This window comes from Acartia tonsa, chromosome 13, assembly GCF_053477335.1.
Source record: "Acartia tonsa isolate MP-2025a chromosome 13, ASM5347733v1, whole genome shotgun sequence".
Lineage (NCBI taxonomy): Eukaryota > Metazoa > Arthropoda > Copepoda > Calanoida > Acartiidae > Acartia > Acartia tonsa.
The window spans coordinates 43125011-43131081 of record NC_137272.1 but is presented as its reverse complement, the minus strand read 5'-3'; positions in this window follow the sequence as shown (position 1 = coordinate 43131081).

The window sequence follows — 6071 nt, the reverse complement described above, 5'->3', positions numbered from 1 at the left end:
AATATATAGTGTTTATAAATGATATATGTTTAAAGTTATACATACTTATTGTAAAATATTTAACTGTTCTTTTTTTACAAGATATTGTTTAATATTTGTGGCTCTCTTTCTTATGTAGATACTTGTTCTCGTTCTTTTTCTCAGATCACTTCATATTTAAATTTGACGGCTGACCTTTTCAGCATAGAATAAAAGAGACAAATATGACATATATGCCTATCTAATCTATACATTGTTTTATCCATCTGTCTGTTATTTGGGGTGCTAGATCGATTCGCTTCTTATAGATGTTGTCATCCTTGTTTCATGATTGTCTCAAAATAAAGATAAAAGAAATGAAAACTATTAATTAAAAGTAACCTTTATTATTTCTGTAAATGAAAAAGTTTCTATAGTGTGTGTTTTTCCATGGAAATAAATTTATAAGATTAAATGTTAAACTTTTTTGAGGTTTACATGAAATGATGAAAGGTTAACTTAATTCTTTATAAAAAAAACTTTGCAAATAAGAAAACTTTCTAGAAATGTTAAATAACACAATCTCAAAAAAAAGAGAAAAAAAATAATTTTGATTATTTTGTTTTCATTTACTTGTTGCTTCGACCCAAACCTCTCTCAGGAAAATAGCCTAAAGCCACCTAAGCATTTTATAAAGTTTCACTGAAAATTCAGACAAAAAGACTTAACTTGTCTTTAAGTAGCAAAGCCAATCTATAATTACCTTTGTACGTCCGTCCGTCAGTCAGTCTGCCATCGGAAGAGCATCTAGTATCAACTTTGTCCGTCGGTCTGTCGTACATGTTACATCTGACCACTCAACATTTGCTCTTTATAACTTACCCTTTTCCATCCATGATTATTTTGTGCTTTGATACTAATTGATATTGTCTTATTTGTTAAAAATTGAAATAACTTAGTATATATATCTCCCCCCCCCACCCACCTGATTTTGAAATAAATTGTAAATAAAGGGGTAAATTTTTGTTTGTTTGTTTATTTTCTTAGGTCAAGTTAGGATAGGTTATATTGGTTACATGGGTAGTCCGACAGGTCTATAGCAACACAATTATTTGGCCCGAATGGTTTAGGCACGTGAAAAAATTTGTCATTACTTCGTTTTTAAAATGAATAAATAATATGGTAGGGGTGAGGTGGCGGGTTGTAATCGCCAGGCAAAACACCATTACTTTTTAGTAGCGAAGCTACTCTATAATTTACTTTGTCAGTCCGTCCGTAACGCTATGGTGGAAACGTGATTTTCTCGGCTCCTATTCAAGATAGACAGCTCAAATTTTTAGTGAAGATTCCCATTACTTATGCCCATCTAATCTATACATTGTTTTGTCAATCTGTCTGTTATTTGGGATGCAAGATCGATTCCTAGATTTTTAAGTTTTCGTGATTTTCTCAATTTTTTTTCAAGAGGGCTGAAATTTTCAGGGATAGAATATGCTCACATTCTACATATTTCCATCAAGTTTCAAGGTGCTAGATCGATTTCTAGATTTTAAAGTTTTCGTGATTTTAAAGGTTTTGTGATTTCTCTATTTTAATTTAGATTAATGTTTATTGTATGACACTGCTCTATAGTAAATTTTTCCCGATATCCCTTCATAATTTTCGAGCTTCGCTACTTATAGATGTTGTCATCCTTGTTAATTTATCGTTACTACATCTACAAATAATGAATATCAATATTTACTAATTTGATGTATATACATTCAATATTTATTCAAAAATACGTCCCTAGCATCTATATGGGCTTTGTACTTTAAGAAATAGGTAAAGCAAAAATTGGCCTAAAACCATCTATAAGAAAATTGCTTGTAAACATTTCGGGTTCTATGTGAAGCTTCCTTGAAATGGAGAACTCAATCGGTTTAGTAATTATTAAAATCTTAATATATAGACATAAAACCTTACTACTTTAGGATTATTTAATTTAGGTTATTTTACAAAACTTTAAATTGTGCCCAGCAGTTACAGGAATCATCATGTCAAGTTTGACAAAGACAGGACAACTCTAACATTCCATAATTAAAGTAATTAGCCCACGGACCAACCTTGATGATAGAAAAGCTTTGCTATAATAAACCCATAGAGACTTATTTCCCCCTCCCCCCTATATTTAATAGGAAAGCTGTTTGTTTAGCAAAGAATAGATAACCATAGTCACCGATAGTTGCCCCATTACTTCCGCAAAAAAATATTTTGTTGCAAATATCATTCATAGGTGTCTTTCTGTCCGACTGTCTTATTAAAAGCGAAGCTTTTCTATAATTAGGGTCGGTCCTTACGTCCGTGTTTTTCGTTAATCTAGGTTCTTTAGACTTGTCCTATCGATTTCAAATTTTGCATGGTGATCCCTGTAGGAGTTAGGTACAATTTAGAAAGCGTAGCAAATCTATAATCGTTACATTTTACGTTACGTCCATTTTCAACATGTTGATTTTTTCACATTTTTAACAACAAATTTTTATATGATATAATTATCCGATTGATCTGATTTTTGGTATACTAATCCTGGGACAACAAAGTACATATCATAAGCGAAGAGCAACTCTATAATTAAATCCTAAAAATGTAGAAATGTCCTTAAACATTATCCTACATGAAGCAATTTTTCAACAAATCTACTTTCAATTTTGCTTCGACTCTTATACATTTATATTCTGATTATTCAGTGCTGACACTCTACAAATTTTAATGCCCTTTTGTCCTACCGTTTCAGTGCTTTTCTTTTATGGATGTTGTCATCCTTGTTCACTTTCAACTTACAATTCATCGTTAAAAATTTCAGAGAGGGAGGGGACATCGGGCAGCTTATTACTCTAGCCCCAAAAGTCTTATAATATATATATACGTTTTCCTATTTGTTGGCTCAGCAACTTGAGGACTTTTAACGAACGAATTTTGATTGGTTGATTCATTAAGTTGAGTATCCAAATATTTCAACCACTAATTGTAGTCCAGAGTATGGGTAGTTTTGTATATCATTATTGGTAATGTACATCAATTTACCGGTATGTCTTATTAGAACCTTTTTTGCGCCACGGATGGCACACCAGCAAATATTGGTATGTAAAGTAGATAGATAGTACACACATAGCACAGAGATAGAGAAAAGTATTATAAATAACAATTAAATTTTAAAATGAATCCTTAATGATTATGCTAGTTTAAGCCAACCAATCAAGATTAAATAAAAGTACCCAAAGTTTTGAAGTCAATGAACGAAAGAGCATATATTTATAAAACTTTGGGTACCAGTTCAATGTTCTCACCCTTTCTATATAAAAGTTCTTATGGCTGACGTCATTAATGTCGACTACAGCGCATGAAGCAAAGGTGAATGACTATATATATATCATCGACATAATGTCATTCTTATGACGAAATATATTGATTAACTTGTCGATTACCTCCTACGGGCGAGGCTGCTGTGAAGATGATTATAGTCCCTCCATAGATTATGACGTCATACAAAATAATAGCCAATGAGAGGCCATTATACACTGTAATTGACCAATGGTAAAATTTATGCTGGCCTCTCATTGGTTATTCTATCGTATGACGTCATAATCTGTGGAGGGACTTTAATCATCTTCGCTGTTGTCCATGACACTCTAACGTCAAGACCAACAATCAAGGAAATCAAATGGAAGCAAATCTCTCCTTTTCTGGATATTAGGTTAGAACACAACCAACAGACAAACAACGCATTAATTGCAAAACCTTTGTCTGGAAGTCCTGGTACAATTATTTTAGATTGCATGTCTCTTCCCCCCCCCCCCCTCCCATGTATGTGTAAATAATAAAAAGGTTGATACTTTTACGCTGGACCAGGGGCTGCTATTCAGCCAATTAATTTCATTTGAAATTGCCAAAAATTAAATATTTTGTTGGAGTAAAACTTATTTTTTTTGTTCAACTGAAAGGGATGTGGGCAAGAAGGGGAGAAAAGGTGAAGGGAAAATTTTCACTTAGTATTGTTTGTCAGAATCACATTCCATTTTCCATGACTTTGGACTTTCTTACTTTCCCTTTAGACTCACCATATTAATTGGGTCAAATTATCATGAGGACAAAAATACTTTGACAAGGACGATCATATCTAATAATGAGTTTATAACCTCATTTTTTTTTAACTCAAAATATTGGGTACTTTTTTGGAATTTTGATTGGTTGGTTCCAAACTTTTAGTATCCAAACATTTCAATTAATCATTTCAGTCTATTGTTGGGGTAATTTTGTTCATAATATTAATTTTTCGTTAATTGTCTTATCCCTAAAGATCCATGTTTTTTTAAAATTACATTTGAACTATTTGCCCTGTAATTCAAGTCCATATCAATCTCAACCTAACGCTACAATAACCTCTTTGGGGCGTGGTGTCACCTCGGGCTCGAGCCGTCTCCACATACCATGCGCCCGATTGGTATTGGATTACCCAACAGACAATCAACACTTTCTTTAAATGTATGCCTTTTGTCTGGAAGTCCTAACTGTTCATGTTAATGAATTGCGCCTGTTTATAGGAATTCTACTAGAGGCAGCAGTAAGTATCATTTTTATCGTCTCTAGTATGTGTGGTCCAAACTCGAACCTGACGTTACCGATAGCGCAAATGCAACCTTTTTTCCACTTCGCTTCATAAACCTTATATGTATTTGTTGATAAGTTAAGTATGTGTAAAGTATTAATTGAGGCAGGAAGGAAAGAAGAACCTCGAGTCCAGTGAAATTCGCCTGGGAATAATGGAAAAGTAAATATCGTAAATTAGTTAAAATAGAACACTAAAACAACTTTTTTTACTTCAATTTTAATTATCATTAAATTAAAGTTTCATGCATTTGCAATCTTTAGAGGATACTAACAACAAAAGATTTTTTCTACAACTATAATAAAGACTACGATACGAATCAAAAGAATAATCAAGAAATAGACATAAATTGAATAATAAATCAAATCAGGTTTGATTAATTGATTACCAATAGTATTGATTGTTTTTTTTAACTTTTGTACTTGGACAAGATCAAGCACATTATGGTTTGATCTAATGTCCCCTGAAAGATTATTAACTCGGCTCTCGGTGAGTACCGTAAACATAAATTAAATGCGCGATCTTTTAATCAATATTTATTAATGCTAGATTTGATTTTAGTGAATAACTCATTTACATATCCATTTTTGTTATAATTCGAGGTGCCCATAAGTTATTTGAGTATATATTATTTATTTACTTAATTTATATGTAAAGCAGTTTATATATTAGAAAGCATTCTTGTCATTTCTAGTATAATAAAGATAGTCCAGTGCTGATATTCATCAAGTTCATATTGGTTATTAATATTAAATTCTATTATTGTTTTTAATACAAGAAAATATGGATTACCGTATCCATTTTGAATACAGGAATATGCCTTACAATATAATTTTCTCCGATGTTTTCTTATTGGTTGTTGATTGGCGGCATTTTGTAATAAATATTATTCACTTTGGAAATGGAAAAAATGTCCAATATAATCATTTCTTATAAAAATATGATTAAAAATATCATCTTAATCTAATAAATTTTTGAACAAAAAAAAGTTATAGCCAACAAGTGAAATAAACCTAAAATAATATTTGGTGTGCAGATAAAAAAGTTGGCACTATTACAAATTATTGCGCCCAAAATCACGAAACCTGTACAACAATTTTTTTTTCAATTTAATTCATTTGTTGGTTACAATTAGCTAGGGGCTGTGATTCAGCAAGTTACTTCCATTTGAAATTGCTGAAAATTTAGATAATTTTGTGGCGTAATACTGACGTAAAACTTATTTTGTTCTGCAACTAAAGGGAAGTGGGTAAGAAGCGGGGGGTGGAGAAGTAAGTGGGTTGTGGTAAAATTTTCACTTACAATTGCTTGTCATATTGCTAGACCCTTGTCCCTGGTTACAATTTGGTCAGGTGTTACAACTCAAGAACTCTCAAATTGAATTAATACCCCATTGTTTTATCCCTATATCCTTGGTAGTTACTGAGATATTTTGATACAAAGTATTTTATGCTAAAAACATCTTTGA